This window comes from Cervus elaphus, chromosome 3, assembly GCF_910594005.1.
Source record: "Cervus elaphus chromosome 3, mCerEla1.1, whole genome shotgun sequence".
Lineage (NCBI taxonomy): Eukaryota > Metazoa > Chordata > Mammalia > Artiodactyla > Cervidae > Cervus > Cervus elaphus.
In genome coordinates, this window is record NC_057817.1 from 14153590 (window position 1) to 14174108 (window position 20519).

Genomic DNA, 20519 nt, shown 5'->3' on the forward strand with positions numbered 1-20519 from the left:
TTGTTGTAATCATTGCAAAATTTTCTTCCTTTTAAGGCTGAATATATATATATGCCACAATTTGCTTATCCATTTATCTGTCCATGGCCATTTGTGTTGCATCCTTATTTGAGCTGTTGTGAGCAACACTGCTATAAATATAGGTGTACACATATCACTTTAAGACATTTTCAATTCTCATGGATATATAACCAGAAGTGGAATTGCTGAACCATGCTCTTGTTCTATTTTCAATTTTTTTCAGGAACCACCATACTGTTTTCTAGAATGACTGTACCATTTTACATCCCCATTATTTATGCTTAAGGGAGAGAAATAAGAGAAAAACATTAATAAGAGAAACATTAATAAGAGAAACAAAATAAGAGAAATAAGAGAAAAACATTCTCTTAGGAGAAATGTCTCTCTTGTCCATTTTTTAATTGAATTGTTTGTATTTTGTTGTTGAATTTTAAGTGTCCTTTATATAGTCTGGATATTAATCCCTTATATTATTTGCAAATATTTTATCACATTCTGGATGTTGCCTTTTATTCTGTGGATAAATTATTTTTAATTTTTATAAAGTCCATTTTGTTAGTTTTTCTTTTGTCTACTATAGTTTTGGTACCATATCCAAGAATTTGCCAAATCAGCACCATGAAACTTTTATGCTATGCTTTTTCTCAGTGCTATATTATTTTGGTCTTATATTTTTTTTTCATTTGCATAGAAGTATTTTATTGCTTCCCATTGCCTTTAGGAATCACTTTATTTTTTTAATATTTATTTATTTATTTATATTAGTTGGAGGCTAATTACTTTACAATATTGTAGTGGTTTTTGCCATACATTGACATGAATCAGCCATGGATTTACGTATGTTCCCCATCCTGAACCCCTCTCCCACCTCCCTCCCCATCCCATCCTTCTGGATCATCCTAGTGCACCAGCCCTGAGCACTTGTCTCATGCATCCAACCTGGACTGGCGATCTGTTTCACGATTGATAATATATATATTTCAATGCTGTTCTCTCAGATCATCCACACCTCACTTCTCCCACAGTTCAAAAGTCTATTCTATACATCTGTGTCTCTTTTTCTATCTTGCATATAGGGTTATCATTACCATCTTTCTAGATTCCACATATATGCATTAGTATACTGTATTGGTCTTTATCCTTCCGGCTTACTTCACTCTGTATAATGGGCTCCAGTTTCATCCACCTCATTAGAACTGATTCTTATGTATTCTTTTTAATGGATGAGTAATATTCCATTGTGTATAAGTACCACAGCTTTCTTATCCACTCATCTGCTGATGGGCATCTAAGTTGCTTCCATGTCCTGGCTATTATAAACAGTGATGCGATGAACATTGGGGTGCATGTGTCTCTTTCAGATCTGGTTTCCTCAGTGTGTGTGCCCAGGAGTGGGATTGCTGGGTCATATGGCAGTTCTATTTCCAGTTTTTTTAAGGAATCTCCACACTGTTCTCCATAGTGGCTGTACTAGTTTGCATTCCTACCAACAGTGTAAGAGGGTTCCCTTTTCTCCACAGCCTCTCCAGCATTCATTGCTTGTAGACTTTTGAAGAGCAGCCAGCGGTACCACAATGGTACCTCATTGTGGTTTTGATTTGCATTTCTCTGATAATGAGTGATGTTGAGCATCTTTTCATGTTTTTGTTAGCCATCTGTATGTCTTCTTTAGAGAAATGTCTGTCTAGTTCTTTGGCCCATTTTTTGATTGGGTTGTTTATTTTTCTGGAATTGAGCTGCAGGAGTTGCTTGTATATTTTTGAGATTAATTCTTTGTTGCTTCGTTTGCTGCTATTTTCTACCATTCTGAAGGCTGTCTTTTCACCTTGCTTATAGTTTCCTTTGTTGTGCAAAAGCTTTTAAGTTTCATTAGGTCCCATTTGTTTATTTTTGCTTTTATTTCCAATATTCTGGGAGGTGGGTCATAAAGGATCTTGCTGTGATTTATGTCAGATTGTTTTGCCTATGTTCTCCTCTAGGAGTTTTATAGTTTCTGGTCTTACATTCAGATTTTAATCCATTTTGAGTTATTTTTGTGTATGGTGTTAGAAAGTGTTCTAGTTTCATTCTTTTACAAGTGGTTGACCAGTTTTCCCAGCACCACTTGTTAAAGAGGTTGTCTTTTCTCCATTTTATATTCTTTGGTCTTACATTTTAAGTTAATTTTTGTGTATGGTTATAAGGAAGGATCCAATTTCACTTTTCTGCATTAACATATCAAAATTTCCCCATACTATTTGCTGAAAAAACTGTTCTTTCTTCATTGAATGGTCTTGCCATCATTGCCAAAAATCATTTGACCATTGATCTACAGCTGTTTTTTTTTCCCCCCCTTGAAGTATCTTTCTCTAGCTTTGGTTTCAGAATTAATGCTGGCTCCATAGAATCACTTAGGACTTGCTTCCTCCTCTTCAATATTTTAGAAATATTTGAGATAGATTGGCATTAGATTTTAAATATGTTGTAGAATTCTCCAGTGAAACCAGTGGCTTTGTTGAGAAATTTTTGATTACTGATTCAGCCTTCTTATTAAATATACATATATTTAGATTTTCTATTTCTTCCTGATTTAATCTTGGTAGATTTTGTTTTCCTAGGAATTTGTCTATTCCATCTATGTTATCTAATTTGTGGGTATACATATGTTCATAATACTTTCTAATAATATCTTATTTCTCTAGAATTGGTAGTAACATCCCCATTTTCATTTCTAATTTTAATAATTGCATTTTCTCTCTTATCTTTGTCTGGCTGAAAGTCTGTTGATTTTTTTTTTTTTTTAAGAAACAACTTTTGGTTTCAGTGATTTGTATATTTTTTTTCTATTATTTTCTTCCTTCTGCCACTTTTGGGTTTTGTTTGTTCTTATTCTAATTCCTTATGTTGTAAAGTTAGGTTATTCATTTTAGATCTTTCTTATTTTTTATTGTAAGGATTTACAGCTATAGATTCCCAGCTTGGCATCACTTTTACTCTGTTCCATAAGTTTTGGTATATTTTGTTCTCATTTTTATTTGTCTCTTTGACCCATAGATTATTTTAAAGGGTGTCCTTTAATTTCTACAAAGCTGTGAATTTTCCACTTTTCCCTTAGTTATTGATTTCAAAGTTTGTTCCAAGGTGATCAGAGAAGATACTCTGCATATTTATCTTCTTAAGTCTATTGAGGCTAACATGTCAGTATTTATATTTATTTTAATGTTTTAAATATCTCAAATATATTGAGGTCTATCATGAAAATGTCCTATGCACACTTGAGAAGAATATGTATTTGCTGTGGTAGAGTGTTCTCTATTTGTCAGTTATATTTGGTATATATTGTTAAGTCCTCTGTTTTCTTTTTTATTTTCTGTCTGGTTGTTCAATCCTTTATTGTGATTGAGATATTGATGGCTCCAACTTATTATAGCAGTGCCTATTTCTCTCTTCAAATCCATCAGTTTTGTTTCATATGCTATGATGATCTGTTATTAGGTTCATACATGTTTATAGTTATACCTACCAAACTCTGACTTTTGATAGAAAGATTTAGTCAATTTATATAGTATTTATAGTAATTTCTTATTTCTGTTATTGTGCAGGTTTTTTTTTTTAATATACTTTATACAATTTTTTATGTCATTCTCTGCATACTGTCCTGCATATTTGTTTGGTTAATTTTTTTAGTGAGATGTTTAAATTGATTTCTCATACTCTTTTGTATATAATTTTATAGCTATTTTCTTTGTAGTTTCCATGGAGATTACGAGACTCTAATATGAATTGTACCAGTTTAACTTCAGTAACAAACAAAAATTTGGCTCCTTTACAGCTCATTTGCCACATCCTTTGGTTATTGACATGAAAAAATTACATCTTTATACTCTATGTGGTCCCATATATAAACTAATATTTCTCTTAAATGTCTCTTAAATTACACAGAAAACAAACTTTGGAGTTATAAACCAATTAAAATGGAATCATTTTCTTAATAAAGATTAATGTTTTATTATAAAGTGTATAGAAGTACAACAATTTCTGTGTATTAATTTATATCCTGCAACTTTACCAAATTCACTGATGTGCTCTAGTAGTTTCCTAGTATTGTCCTTCAGATTTTCTTAGTATCATGTCTGCAGTGACAGTTTGATTCCTCCTTTCCAACTTGGTTTCCTTTTTTCTTCTCTGATTTCTCTGGCTAGGATTTCCAAAATTATGTTGAATAAAAGCAGTGAGAGTGGGCATCCTTGTCTTGTGCTTCCTACTCTGCCATCTTTTCAGAATCCTCTTCTTGGTATACTTCTGATTTTGACATCCAAAGTTGGTAAGACACATTTAAAATTTGCTTGTGAGTTTCTAAAAATTCAATGATAGAACAATTTGGTTTCTGTGGTTGTGTTTTTCAGTCATGTCTCTTGTACTACAAGATATTTCTTTCATTAAATGTTCATTTTCTTTTAAGATGAATAGACATATAGAAATTACAGGCTCAAATGTCTATTCTTTTTGAGACTTTACTATTAACTCTTTGTAAACAGTGGTTGTATAATTAGGAAACTTGATTGTGGCTTTACCTAAATAAATATAGAAGACTTTATTAACTACAAATAAGCAACCTTGAAATCCTATATCATTGAGAGCATTTTCTTATTAGAACACTGGTAAAAAGGGAGCTAAATTGTTACAAACCAAAGTGCAAAACAAGTACCTGAAATATGCCTGTAAATGGGATAACTCAGTTTGGGAATTTAGAATGTCATACAAGAAATGAATATGCATATATTAGAAGATAAAAATTCTGATTATTTTCAGAGTAGTGTTTTTTTAATGGATGTATACGTGGTACTGGCATTTTAGGCAGGAAAGGGTCTCAATGTGAGGGATAATCCTATTTCTGATAATAAATTTGATAGTATACTCCAATCTCCCAAACATTCTCTCAGTCATTCTGGCAATCAGAAGTGTCTCCTGTGTTTCCAGTCACCTCCCAAGGTTGAAGAACTCTGTGAGTGTGTGCTCAGTCACCTCAGTCATGTCTGACTATCTGAAATCCCACCAGCTATAGTCCGCCAAGCTCCTCTGTCCTTGGGATTCTCCTGGCAAATAGTGGAGTGGATTACCATTTCCTCATCCAGGGGATCTTACTGATCCAGGGATCAAACTTGCATCTCTTATGTCTCTTGAATTAGCAGGCAGGTTGTTCACCACTACACCACCTAGGAAGCCCTGAGGAGCACTACTTTTAATTAAATAGAATGGCTGTTCAGTTCAGTTCACTTCAGTTCAGTTGCTCAGTCATGTCCAACTCTTCACGACCCCACAGACTGCAGCACACCAGGCCTCCCTGTCCATCACCAACTCCCAGAGTTTGCTCAAATACAAGTCCATTGAATTGGTGATGTCATCCAACCACCTCATCGTCTGTCGTCCCCTTTTCCTCCCACCTTCAATCATTCTCAGCATCAGGGTCTTTTCCAATGAGTCAGCTCTTATCAGGTGGCCAATGTATTGGAGCTTCAGCTTCAACATCAGTCCTTCCAATGAATATTCAGGACTGATTTCCTTTAGGATGGACTGGTTGGATCTCCTTGCAGTCCAAGTGACTCTCAAGAGTCTTCTCCAACACCACAATTTAAAAGCATTAATTCTTCCATACTCAGCTTTCTTTATAGTCCAACTCTCACATCCATACATGACCACTGGAAAAACCATAGCTTTGACTAGATGGACCTTTGCTGACAAAGTAATGTCTCTGTTTTTTAATATGCTGTCTAGGTTGGTCATAACTTTCCTTCCAAGGAGTAAGCGTCTTTTAATTTCATGGCTGCAATCACCATCCACAGTGATTTTGGAGCCCAGAAAAATAAAGTCAGCCACTGTTTCCACTGTTTCCCCATCTATTTGCCATGAAGTGATAGGACCAGATGCCATGATCTTAGTTGTCTGAATGTTGAGTTTTAAGCCAACTTTTTCACTCTTCTTATATTTTCATCAAGAGGCTCTTTATTTCTTGTTCACTTTCTGCCATAAGGGTGGTGCCATCTGCATATCTGAGGTTATTGATATTTCTCCTGGCAATCTTGATTACAGCTTGTGCTTCCTCCAGCCCAGCGTTTCTCATGATGTACTCTGCATATAAGTTAAATAAGCGGGGTGACAATATACAGCGTTGATGTACTCCTTTTCCTATTTGGAACCAATCTGTTGGTCCATGTCCAGTTCTAACTGTTGCTTCCTGACCTGCATACAGATTTCTCAAGAGGCAGGTCAGGTGGTCTGATATGCCCATCTCTTGAAGAATTTTCCACAGTTTGTTGTGGTCCACACAGTCAAAGGCTTTGGCATAGTCAATAAAGCAGAAATAGATGTTTTTCTGGAACTCTCTTCCTTTTTTGATGATCCAATGTGTGTTGGCAATTTGATCTCTGGTTCCTCTGCCTTTTCTAAATCCAGCTTAGACATCTGGAAGTTCATGGCTCACGTACTGTTGAAGCCTGGCTTGGAGAATTTTGAGCATTACTTTGCCAGCGTATGAGGTTAGTGCAATTGTGCAATAGTTTGAGCATTTTTTGTCATTGCCTTTCTTTGGGATTGAAATGAAAACTAATCTTTTCCAGTCCTGTGGCCACTGTTGAGTTTTCCAGATTTGTTGGCATATGTTAGAATAATATTATCAAATGTTTTTGCTCTGGAAATAATAAAGAATATATTTGGGAGGAACTGAGGAATATAGAAAAAAAACTGATAAACATTATAGAAGAGTTCAGATTTTAAAATGAATCAATCCTATGTTTTAATACAAATGCATACTTTTTTAAAAAGAGATACCTAGGTATAATTTTGGAGAAGGTAATGGCACCCCATTCCAGTACTCTTGCCTGGAAAATCCCATGGACGGAGGAGCCTGGTAGACTGCAGTCCATGGGGTCACTAACAGTCAGACATGGCTGAGCGACTTCACTTTCACTTTTCACTTTTATGCATTGGAGAAGGAAATGGCAACCCACTCCAGTGTTCTTGCCTGGAGAATCCCAGGGATGCGGTCACACAGAGTCGGACACTACTGAAGTGACTTAGCAGCAGCAGCAGGTATAATCTTAGAAATAATGCTAGCAAGATATAAAAAGTTTTAAGATTCATTTCTTATGATGCTTTTAAAAAATTGAAGTACAAATGATTCCAGGTGGTATCAACTGTACCTCAGATTTTTAAATTGAATTATAGGCTTCCCACACAGTGCTAGTGGTAAAGAACCTGCCTGCCAATGCTGGAGACTCAAGAGGTGTGGGTTCCAACCTGGGTTGTGAAGATCCCCTGGAGATGGGCATGGCAACCCACTCCAATTTTCTTGCCTGGAAAATCACATGGGCAGAGGAGTATGGTGGGCTACAGTCCATAGGGCTGCAAAGAGTCAGACATGACTGAAGTGACTTGACACACACACAGTTGATTTGTGAGTATTAATTTAAGGTATACAACATAGTGACTCAAATTATTTATACATTATTCTACATTTAAAGTTATTATAAAATATTGGTTATATTTCCTGTGCTATACAATGTATCTTTGTAGTTTATATATTTTATTCATAGTAGTGTAGGCCTCTTAAGCCCCTATCTTGCCCCTCTGCACTGGTAATCACTAGTTTGTTCTCTATATCTGTGAGTCTCTTTCTTTATTGTTGTTGTTATATTATTTTGCCTTATTTTTATATAACCTGTTTGACTTCATTCACTAAGTATAAAACCTTCCTGGTTCATCCATGTTGTGGCAAATGGTGGTTTAGTCACTAAGCTGTGTCTGACTCATGTGACCCCATGGACCCAGCAGTCTCCTCTGTCCATGGGATTCTCCAGGCAAGAATACTGGAGTAAGTCACCATTTCCTTCTGGAGGGGATCTTCCCAACCCAGAAATTGAACCTGAGTCTCCTGTATTGCAGACAGATTATTTACCAACTGAGCTACAAGGGAAGCCCAAATGGCAACACTAAATTCTTTTGTATGACTGGTAGTGTTGCATCATGTGTATATAAATATATACCAATCTTCTTTATCTGTTCAAATATTGATAGACACTTAGGTTGCTTCCTTATATTGGCACTGTAAATAATGCTGCTAAAAAACATTGGGGTGTACATATCTTTTCAAATTACTGTTTTTGTTTTCTTCAGATATGTGCTCAGGAATGGGATTGCTGGATCATATAGTAACTCTAGTTTTAGTTTTTTAAAGACTCTTGATACTTTTTTTTCCTAGGGGCTGCAACAATTTACATTCCCACCAGTAGTGCATAAGGGGTTCCCTTTTCTACACATCCTTGCCAGCATTTAATATTTGTGTTCTTTTTGATGCTACCATTCTGCCTGGTGTGAGATGGTATCTTACTGTAGCTTTGGTTTTCATTCCTCTGATGATTAGCTGTGAAGAGCATCTTTTCATGTGACTATTGACCGTAGGTATGTCCTCTTTGGCAAATATTCAGGTCTTCTGCCCATTGTTTAAGTGGGATGTTTGCTTTTTTGATATTGAGTTTTATGGGCTATTTATACATTTTGAATAGTAACTCCTAAATTGTCTTATCATTAGAAAGAAGTAATTTTAATGGTTGTTCAGTTAGGGAAGTCAATGATAATGCAGAGTCCAACAAATAAGAAAGGGGAGATCCCATGGAAGTCTGGAATAAGCAACCAAGAAAAACACAGGGCCTCCAAAATTCATGTTTATTGTATCAGATTTTAAGTAGAAGATTCATAAGAGACGGTTTGAAGATTGGGACATCTATAGAATATGTGAAAGTTGCTCAGTCATGTCGGACTCTTTGCAACCCTGTGGACTATTCAGTCCATGGAATTCTCCAGACCAGAATACTCCCTTCTCCAGGGGATCTTCCCAACCCAGGTCTCCTGCATTGCAGGCGGATTCTTTACCAGCTGAGCCACCAGGGAAGCCCTTAATATGAATACAGAAAATTTGGACAACTTAACATACTGAAAGAATTATTGAGTTTCAAGGTGACTTAGTCATTGAAATTCAGATGTTGCTTGTGCCAAGGAGGAGAAAGTTCTGGGAAGTTTGTGGAATTGGAAAAGAGTACAGAGGTTCCTTAAAAAACTGAAATAGAGCTACCGTATAATCCAGCAATCCCACTCCTAGTCATATACCTGGAGAAAACCATAATTCAAAAAGACACATGTACCCCAGTGTTCATTGCAGCACTATTTATAATACCCAGGACATGGAAGCAGCCTAAATGTCCACTAAAGAAATGGATAAAGAAGATGTCGTACATGTATATTAATACTTTGGAATATTACTCAGCCATAAAAATGAACAAGGTTTGTAGAAATGTGGATGGACCTAGAGACTATCATATAGAGTAAAGTAAGTCAGAAATAGAAAGATAAAAACTGTATATTAACATATATATGTGGAGTATATATATATATATATTTATATATATATATGGTATATATATGGTAGAGATTATGTTATTTGCAAAACAGAAATAGAGACACAGATGTAGAGAACAAACTTGTAGACACCAAACAGGAAAGGGAGGAGTTGGAATGAATTGGGATTGATATATATGCACTATTAATACTATATATAAATTAGGTAAGTAATGAGAACCTACGGTATAGCTCAGGAAACCTTACTCAGTGCTCTGTGGTGACCTAAATGGGAAGGAAATCAAACAAAGAGGGGATAGATGTACATGTTAGGCTGATTTTGCTTTGTTATACCACAGAAATTAACATAGCATTGTAAAGCAACTATACTTTAATAAAAATTAAAAAAAAATTAGAAACCTAAGAGAGGTCATGAATGCATGATACAAAACTAAAGGGGAAATGGGCAAGGCCCCAGTTAGTAGAAATAAATGCTGGGCTAGATTTTGGAATGAGGGAATATCCTCTAGATGAAATAATTACCCAGGAGAGGTAAGATATTTTTGAACTATGAGTGGTAGTTCATGGCCAGACCAGGTGTTGACCTCATAAGGCATTAGAAGTAAAACAAAGAACTGAGATGCAATCACCTAGTATAATGGTGTAAGAAGTTGTGACTGTATTCTTCATACTTCTGCTCTGGCTGTTTACTCAGAGTCAGATCATTTACTGTTAGACTTTGGCACATTTCTATAAAGACCTGGGGATGTACTGGGGTGCTGTGTTCACATTTTATATATGATGTGCATTTCTTGTTGATGCTTGAGTAGTTAACCAAAGTGAAAGTAACTTATGCCACTTCTGAACTGTCCTCTAATGTTGCTCAAAATGAATACTCTCAGGTAATGCAGAACTCATTTTAAATTGCTTACTTTTACCAACTCTATATGGTTAAATTTGGAAACGTATGTTGAAATAATATTTATGGGTTGATAAATAGAAATTAGGGATTCCCTGGTGACTCAGATGAAAAAGAGGGGGACCTGGGTTTGATCCCTGGGTCAGGAAGATTCTCTGGAGAAGGGAATGGCTACCCACTTGACTGGAGAATCCCATGGACAGAGGAGCCTGGCAGGCTATAGTCCATCTGGTCTCAAAGAGTGAGACACAATTGAGTGACTTTCACTTTTGAGTAGAAATTAAGAATATAAGCATGGCCAAGTTTCTAAGTAGAGAGTGGGAATATAGATCAGAGAGACTCTAAAGATGACATGTAAAGATGCCTTCCAAGGGACGAGGGATAAAAATGATGGAATTCAGGGGCCTTGGGAAACTGAAGATGGTCATGAATGCTTGGATGAGGTCAGAGCACTATTTGGGAGTAGACGATGGACTACAAGATGGTGGAGTAGAAGGATGTGTGCTCATCTTCTCCTGCAAGAACTCAAAAATCACAACTCACTGCTGAACAACTGTTGAAAGGAGAATGTTGGGTCTCACCACAAAAAGATACCCCACATCCAGGAGCAAAGGAGAAGCCCCAGCAGGACAGTATGAGGGGCGAAATCACATCTAGAAAGAAAGCCCATACACGCCAGAGACACTCGGAGGGCTCAAAAAAGCTTGTGTGCACCAGGACCCAGAGACCCCACAGAGGCTGAGCCAGAACTGGGTTTGAGTGTTTCCTCAATGGAGGAATGGGCCAGCACTGGTACGGGCCAGCAGTGGCCTGCCAGAAAGGCAGGGGCTCTGGTTGCAACAGACCTGGGTATGGCATAAGCCTTCTTGGAGGAGGTCGCCATTAACCCCACCATAGAGCCACCAGAACTTACACAGGACTGGGGAAACAGACTCTTGGAGGGCACAGACAAAACCTTGTGCCCACCAGGACTCAGGAGAAAGGAGCAGCGACCCAGTGAGAGACTGGCCCAGTCTTGCCCAGGAATGTCCAGGAGTCTCTGGCAGAAGCGTGGGTCAGCGGTGGCCTGCTGCAGGGTAAGGTGCACGGAGTGCAGCATCTGAAGGCTGTGGCCATTAAAGTCATCACCTCCACCATAGTCTGGCCTCAGGTCAAACAACAGGGAGGGAACACAGCCCCGCCCATCAACAGAAAATTGGATTAAAGATACTGAGCATGGCCCCACCCATCAGAACAAGACCCAGTTTCCCCTCAATCAATCTCTCCCATCAGGAAGCTTCCATAAGCCTCTTATCCTTCTCCATCAGAGGGCAGACAGAATGCAAACCACATTAACAGAAAGCTAACCAAACTGATCACATGGACCACAGCCTTGTCTAACTCAATGAAACTATGAGCCATGCTGTGTAGGGCCACCTAAGATGGATGGGACATGGTGTAGAGTTTTGACAAAACGTGGTCCACTAGAGAAGGGAATGGCAAAACTGTGCAGTATTCTTGCCTTGAGAACCCCATGAACAGTATGAAAAGGCAAAAAGATAGGACACTTAAAGATGAACTCTCCAGGTCAGTATGTGCCCAATATGCTACTGGAGATCAGTGGAGAAATAATTCCAGAAAGAATGAAGAGATGGAGCCAAAGCAAAAATGACACCCAGTTGTGGATGTGACTGGTGATGGAAGTAAAGTCCGATGCTGTAAAGAGAAATATTGCATAGGAGCCTGGAATGTTAGGTCCATGAATCAAGGCAAATTGGAAGTGGTCAAACAGGAGATGGCAAGAGTGAATGTCAAAATTTTAGGAATCAGTGAACTAAAATGGACTGAAATTTAACTCAGATAACTACTATATCTACTGCTGTGGGCAAGAATCCCTTAGAAGAAATGGAGTAGCCATCATAGTCAACAAATGCAGTCTGAAATGCAGTACTTGCAATCTCAAAAACAATAAACGATCTCTGTCCGTTTACAAGGTAAACCATTCAATATCACAGTAATCCAAGTATATGCCCCCACCAGTAATGCTGAAGAAACTGAAGATGAATGGTTCTATGAAGACCTACAAGATCTTCTAGAACTAACACCCCCCAAAAATGTCCTTTTCATTATAGATACCTGGAGTAACAGGCAAATTTGGCCTTGGAGTACAAAACGAAGCAGGGCAAAGGCTAAGAGAGTTTTGCCAAGAGAATGCACTGGTCATAGTAAACACCCACATCCAACAACACAAGATAAGACTCTACACATGAACATCATCAGATGGTCAACACCAAAATCATATTGATTATATTCTTTGCAGCCAAAGATGAAGAAGCTCTCTACAATCAGCAAAAACAAGACCAGGAGCTGACTGTGGCTCAGATCATGAACTTCTTATTGCCAAATTCAGACTTAAATTGAAGAAAGTAGGGAAAACCACCAGACCATTCAGGTATGACCTAAATTAAATCCCTTACAATTATACAGTGGAAGTGACAAATAGATTCAAGGCATTCGATCTGATAGATGGAGTGCCTGAAGAACTATGGACAGAGGTCCATGACATTGTACAGGAGGCAGTGGTCAAGACCATCCCCAAGGAAAAGAAATGCAAAAAATGCAAAATGGTTGTCTGAGGAGGCCTTACATATAGCTGAGAGAAGAAGAGAACCTAAAGGCAAAGGAGAAAAGGGAAAATGATATATCCATTTGAATGCAGAGTTCCAAAGAATAGCAAAGAAAGATAAGGAAGCCTTCCTCAGTGATCAATGCAAAGAAATAGAGGAAAACAATAGAATGGGAACGATGAGATCTCTTCAAGAAAATTAGAGATAACAAGGGAATATTTCATGCAAAGATGGGCTCAGTAAAGGACAGAAATGGTATGGACCTAACAGGAGCAGAAGATATTAAGAAAAGGTGGCAAGAATACACAGAAGAACTGTACAAAAAAGATCTTCACGACCCAGATAATCATGATGGTGTAATCACTCACCTAGAGCCAGACATCCTGGAATGTGAAGTCAAGTGGGCCTTAGGAAGCATCACTACAGATAAAGCTAGTGGAGGTGATAGAATCCCAGTTGAGCTATTTAAAATCCTAAAAGATGCTGCTGCTAAAGTGCTGCACTCAACACACTAGCAAATTTGGAAAACTCATCAGTGACGACAGGACTGGAAAAGGTCATTTTTCATTCCAATCCCAAATAAAGGCAATGCCAAATAATGTTGAAACTACTGCACAATTGTACTCATCTCACATGTGAGCAAAGTAATGCTCAAAATTCTCCAAGCCAGGCTTCAACAGTATGTGAACTGTGAACTTCCAGATGTCTAAGCTGGATTTAGAAAAGGCAGAGGAACCAGAGATCAAATTGCCAACATCAATTGGATCATTGAAAAAGCAAGGTAATTCCAGAAAATTATCTACTTCTGCTTTATTGACTATGCCAAAGCCTTTGACTGTGTGGATCACAAAAAACTGTAGAAAAGTCTTCAAGAGATGGGACTACCAGACCACCTGACCTGCCTTCTGAGAAATCTGTATGCAGGGGAGAAGCAACAGTTAGAACAGGACATGGAACAACAGACTGGTTCCAAATAGGAAAAGGAGTAAGTCAAGGCTGTATATTGTCACCCTGCATATTTAACTTATATGCAGAGTGCATCATGAGAAAAGCTGGGCTGGATGAAGCACAAGCTGGAATCAAGATTGCTGGGAGAAATAGACCTCAGATATGCAGATGACATCACCCTTAGGGCAGAAAGCAAAGAGCAACTGAAGAGCTTCTTGATGAAAGTGAAGGAGGAGAGTGAAAAAGTTGGCTTAAAACTCAGCATTCAGAAAACTAAGATCATGGCATCCAGTCCCATCACTTCATGGCAAATAGATGGGGAAACAATGGAAACAGTGAGAGACTTTATTTTCTTGGTCTCCAAAATCACTGCAGATGGTGACTGCAGCCATTAAATTAAAAGATGCTAGTTCCTTGGAAGAAAAACTATGACCAACCTAGACAGCATAGTAAAAAGCAGAGACATTACTTTGCCAACAAAGGTTTGTCTAGTTAAAGCTATGGTTTTTCCAGTAGTCAGGTATGGATGTGAGAGTTGGACTATAAAGAAAGTTGAGGGCTGAAGAATTGATGCGTTGGAACTGTGTGTTGGAGAAGACACTTGAGAGTTCCGTAGACTGCAAAAGATCCTAGCAGTCCATTCTAAAGGGAATCAGTCCTGAATATTCATTGGAAGGACAGATTCTGAACCTGAAACTCCAATAATTTGGCCACCTGATGCGAGGTACTGACTCATTGGAAAAGACCGTGATGCTGGGAAAGATTGAAGGCGGGAGGAGAATTGGACTGCAGAGGATGAGATGGTTGGATGGTATCACTGACTCGATGGAGAAGAGTTTTAGTAAGCGCAGGGAGTTGGTGATGGACAGGGAATCCTGGTGTGCTGCAGTCCATGGGGCCACAAAGAGTCGGACATGACTGAGCAACTGAACTGAACTGACTGATCCATGTTTTAAAGCTATAAATATTGTGAAATTAATTATCTGCTATACAACTGACAATTGAACAATTTGGGGTTTGAGACACTGACCCTCAATGCAGTGGAAATTCCATATATATATTTATAGTTGGTTATGCATATACCAATTCAAGCAGCTAGGAATCTTGTAGTACTGAAATAAATATCAAAAAACGCATATGTAATAAGTGGACACACTTGTCATTATAAATTACCTCCCACTCAGGTGAAACCAGTTTTTTTTTTCCTTAAGGATTGAGAATCCAACTGTATAGCAAACACATTGAGACAGAAACAGACCAGATCTAGGGTGCTGGAAATGACTACTGGAAAAACCATAGCTTTGACCAGATGGACCTTTGTTGGCAAACTTGAATGTGGTGGATATTGATTTATGAGGTCCTTTTAGCCTAATAATTTTTAGGGGTCTAATTGTGTTGATTTAAAAATTATCATAGATTTGTACAACAAAAATGTATAGATGTTGAAGATGTGTCATACCCATTTCTTGTGCATCCAGAGTCATTAAGTCCTGGGAAATTGAGAGAGATTTCAATTAAATATCATGTAAAGGAAACATGTCTGAGTGGAAATGTTAGATAGTTCACCAGTTCCTTTATAGGTGGGACTTCTAAGAGGCTGTCAAATGAACTATAAATAGCATAGTACACCATAAGAATAATGGAAATGGATATATAGAAGTGCAGTTTATCTGTACAGGAGCTAAATGGGACTTGAGAGACTTACAGTCAGTTTTAGGGAGGGCAATCATATGTCCCAATTTGGGACTGTCTTGTCTTACTCTTCTTTCCGTTTTACTCTTTGAAGGGTCCCTCTTTGGAAAACAAGTCACGTAGTTATCACACAATTAGAGAGGACTTAAAACACATAGCAAACCATATTGCTTCCATGATAGCCAGAGACTGAAATGGGAAATTTATAATATAGAAAGTCCTTAGGGAAAGGACTTAGATTTAGCAAACAAATTTTGGCTTAAACACTTGAAAGACAGGGCAGTGGGCAGTGTAAAACTGCATATTGGAACAATTTATACAGTTGATAGGATTTTCTACATTTTCTGGTATATGTCAAGAAACGTAAAAGAGGCCAAAAGATAAAGCAAATGATAAGATTATTGTATTAATGCCCATATCAGAGGATAAAGATCAGGAAGTAAACAGACTATCCTGTGGACTTAAAGACAGTTGTTTGGAAGGAAATAGGCAAGAGGATGAAATGGTTGGATGGCATCACCGACTCAATAGACATGAGCTTGAGTAAACTCCAGGAGTTGGTGATGGACAGGGAGGCCTGGCATGCTGCAGTCCATGGGGTTGCAAAGAGTCGGACACAACTGAGCAACTGAACTGAACTGAACTGACTGAGGCAAGATGAAAGTAATTCTTGGGAGTTAACTCCTTCCTGGAGAGAAAAGGATAGATTAGGACAAGGCTAAATTAACTAGATTAGTACTGAGATCAACAGTGAATATCTACTACTCTTTCTATTTGTATTGGATTCTGCTAGAAATTTAAACATAACATAGTGAAATATCCCTATAGGGATATGAAATATCCCTATAAAGCAGTGAAATATCCCTGCTTTAATACCTAGGTTGCATGTAGTACTCACTAGGACTGGATAGTCCATCACACAATAATGGAAGACAGCTTTCTTGGACAAATAGGTCTGCTTTCCAGAAGCAAAATATCCCTCAGATGGGATAGTCATCTGGTGTTTATTCCTATAGGTACAGAGGATGGTTGGACTAGTCTTTGGGCTTGCTTTATTAGTAACAAAATTAATATATTGATCTCTTTATATCTGAATTAGTTTTGAGTTTAGAAGGGGAAAATGGGTATAGTTATTACATCATCTCAAATTCTAACATCAGTCCTTAATTTTTTTTTAATAGATTGGTCTCTGGAATGTTGTCATTGCAGCTATAGTGCCTAGTCCAGAGCCTGGAACACAGCAGTGTTTGATGGAAAAATTCATGTTTTTTAGTATATTTTCATTTGACTATGTAAATTTATTTTAATCCTTATAATACCTTGTTGAGTGAGGTATGAAAAACCTGTTTTAACAAAATGGCAAACTGTGGTTCAAGAAGTTAAATATCTGAGAAACAAACTCATGTATATTCCTAAATTTTATCCTTCTTCCCTTTCTGTGGAGTGAAAGCAAGATAACATCTTTATTGAGTAAACTAGCAATGACATAGTAATTAAACTAAATAGACAAGTTGAGGGACACTTTGGAAGTCTTAAATGCCAGATTGACAAGTTTTAAATTGCACTGTTAAGTTATTAAGAGTCACTGAAAACTTTTGAGGAGAATGGTGTGATTTTTAGTTGCAGAGATAAATAGTAAATTGAACCTTAGAGGCTACTAGGGAGACTGATGCACTGTTTTGGTGAATGAGGTTGTAGCAGCCTGAATTAGGTTAGTTATAATAGAAATGAAAAACAATAGGAGTTTTAGGACATTTAAATTTTTTAAGAAAAATTTTAAAATGTTATCAGTATATTATTATTAGTTTGAATTTACACTATATGTTGCTTACCCAAGCAGTTCATCCAAGTAATTTATACAGTCCCAGATTATTCATGAGATGCCTAACAAATGCCAAAACTGGATTCATTACTCATTATAAATCTATGAGTGGAACCATGGAGTAATGGTGTTTCTCTAAAGCAAACTCAATACTCCCACATCTTATGTAATTCCACAGTTATAGTTTAACAGCTGTTTAATAGTTGACATTAAATGTTAATCTTCTTTCTCCTTAAGGCGGCATTTAGGTTTTGCTATTCCTCTGCTGGAAAGCTTTCCATGGTCCCTATTATTTTCCAGAATCCATAATTGGTTCACCATAATGTTAGCTCAGCCAAACTTATATCCCTATATCTTCAACTCCCCTATATAAAATCCATTAGACTGAGGGGAAAAAATCATATTATTCTATACCCAAGTTTTATAATCCTGTTTTTGTAGCTTTGTATGTAGGATTCCCATTTTCAGACCCAGCTTTGGAATGAATATGCTCAGGTTTGAAGCTGTGTGACCTGGGACAGATTCTGACTTCCTTTTACCTTGATGATATCTTCTTCTTCTTCTTTTTTTGATAATGATTAAATAAGTAATAGTAAGACATAATCATGTCTGCAGATAGTAGGCACTCAAATATTAGCTATAATTAGTATTATTATTTTTACTAGTGAATCTAATCTGCTCTAATATAACTAATATTCCTTGAAGTACAGAGTTTTCCACTGAAGTTTTTCCAATTGATTTAACTAAAATGTTACTGGTGTCTTACCTTTGGGTGTGAGGTATTAGAAACAAGATTATGTGACTAATTAATCTATTTTTTGTGCAGCTAAATATATCAGATCTTTTTTATGTAAGCAACCATTAGTGAGTCAAAGGGAACTCTGATAGTATTCTTCTCTTTCACATACCTTAAATAGCTAACACTTGATGTCTTTATTTCTGTTCCCTGAGGAAGCATAAAGGCACATCCTAGTTGACATAAATTTACTCCTGCTGACTTGACAATTTTATATCAGAAAGGAAATTCAGGGGCTCAGCCTGAGTTTCCTATTGATAGCTAAATACTCTAAAGGTATTCTATGAGCACTTCCTCAAGTGAGTATTGTAGCCAAATAGATAAGGATTTTTAATATCAGAGTACTTAAAGAATATTGAAGATAATGATATATCTTTGGAAGGAAATATTATTAACGGTGAAAATAACTTATTTTATAAATTACCTACTAGAATGCAAACCTTTCAAATAAAAAAGGCTGTTGTTTTGTGACATTGAAATGTTCTCATTCTTGTAAGTATAATGTTAGATATTTTTAGTACTTTCTGATATGAACCAATTTGTCCTGTTTTGTTGTTAATTTAGTTTCATAGTGAATATTATGTTAAAGAAGTCAGGTGCTATGTAGTCATTTATAGCAAACCTGTGTTTGAGTCAATAAGTTCAGTTCAGTTCAGTCACTCAGTCATGTCCAACTCTTTGCGACCCCATAGACTGACTGCAGTACACCAGGCCTCCCTGTCCATCACCACCTCCTGGAGCTTGCTCAAACTCATCTCCATCAAGTTAGTGACGCCATCCAACCATCTTATCATCTGCTGTCCCCTTCTCCTCCCACCTTCAATCTTTCCCAGCATCAGGGTCTTTTCCAATGAGTCAGTTCTTCACATCAGGTGGCCAAAGTATTGGAGTTTCAGCTTCAGCATCAGTCCTTCCAATGAATATTCAGGACTGATTCCCTTTAGGATTGACTGGTTGGATCTTCTTGCAGTCCAAGGGACTCTCAAGAGTCTTCTCCAACACCACGGTTCAAAAGCATCAATTCTTCAGTGCTCAGCTTTCTTTATAGTCCATCTCTCACATCCATACATGACTACTGGAAAAACCATAACTTTGACTAGACAGACCTTTGTCGGCAAAGTAATTCTGCTTTTTAATATGCTGTCTAGGTTGGTCATAGCTTTTCTTCCAAGGAGCAAGTGTCTTTTAATTTTCAATAATTATCTTTATATTAAACAGACATTACTATTTGTAGTTTGAGATTAAAATAGCAGTAAATGTATGTGAATGTCTTTTGCATTTAAGCAAAAATGAAGATCTTATTTAGTGTATGGGAAGAATATATTTAAAGGAATAAATATTTTAATAGTAAATATTTGTTGATAATAAGTTTGAAAATATAGAAAGGAAACTTAGGTACTAACTGAGATCCTCTCCTTTGGGACACTGACAGGTCTTGGCATACCATCATCTACTAGGAGTCACTATAAATGGACTGTTTGAAAAATCACAGAGGTTTAAAAGACAAACAAGAGCTAGGGTGCCACTGAAAGGTAAGTTTATATCCTACATGAAACCACTTGTTCTCAATTATGAGAGGTGGCTCTTTTAACTAATGCGTATAAGCCACATAAAGTCAAGAAAAGTAAATGGAGGAATGTGTTCCAAACTAGAGAATAAAATTTTATTTATTTATTTTTTTCATTTATTTTTATTAGTTGGAGGCTAATTACTTTACAATATTGTAGTGGTTTTTGCCATACATTGACATGAATCAGCCATGGATTTACATGTGTTCCCCATCCTGAACCCCCCTCCCATCTCCCTCCCCATCCCATCCCTCTGGGTCAACCTGGACTGGCGATCTGTTTCACACTTAACTACATAAATATAAAATCTGTACATAGACCAAAAGCAAGATAAAAAGATAAATGGATTTGGAAGAAAGTATTTGCAATATATATCACAATTAAAGGACTAATATCCTTAATATATAAGTTTTTAAATAGAAGGAAAAGAGACCAAATATTTTATAGAAAAATGAAAGTCACGAACAGAAAATCAACTGATAAAAAAATGACCCTTAGAAAGCTATGGTACATATACACAATGGAATATTACTCAGCCATTAAAAAGAATACATTTGAACCAGTTTTAATGAGATGGATGTAACTGGAGCCCATTATACAGAGTGAAGTAAGCCAAAAAGATAAACACCAGTACAGTATACTAACACATATATATGGAATTTAGAAAGATGGTAAGGATAACCCTATATGCAAGACAGAAAAAGAGACACAGATGTATAGAACAGACTTTTGGACTCTATGGGAGAAGGTGAGGGTGGGATGATCTGAGAGAATAGCA

The 20519-nt window shown here is 37.1% G+C and overlaps 1 long non-coding RNA gene across 1 annotated transcript in view; it reads left to right on the forward strand.

The window, feature by feature from the left end:
- LOC122679785 overlaps positions 1–19685 on the forward strand; it is a 221708-nt gene extending 202023 nt beyond the window's left edge. Inside the window, exon 4 of the long non-coding RNA XR_006336548.1 lies at positions 19606–19685. This is a non-coding gene — a long non-coding RNA (uncharacterized LOC122679785). The remainder of the gene's footprint in view (positions 1–19605) is intronic.
- Positions 19686–20519: the final 834 nt, after the last annotated feature.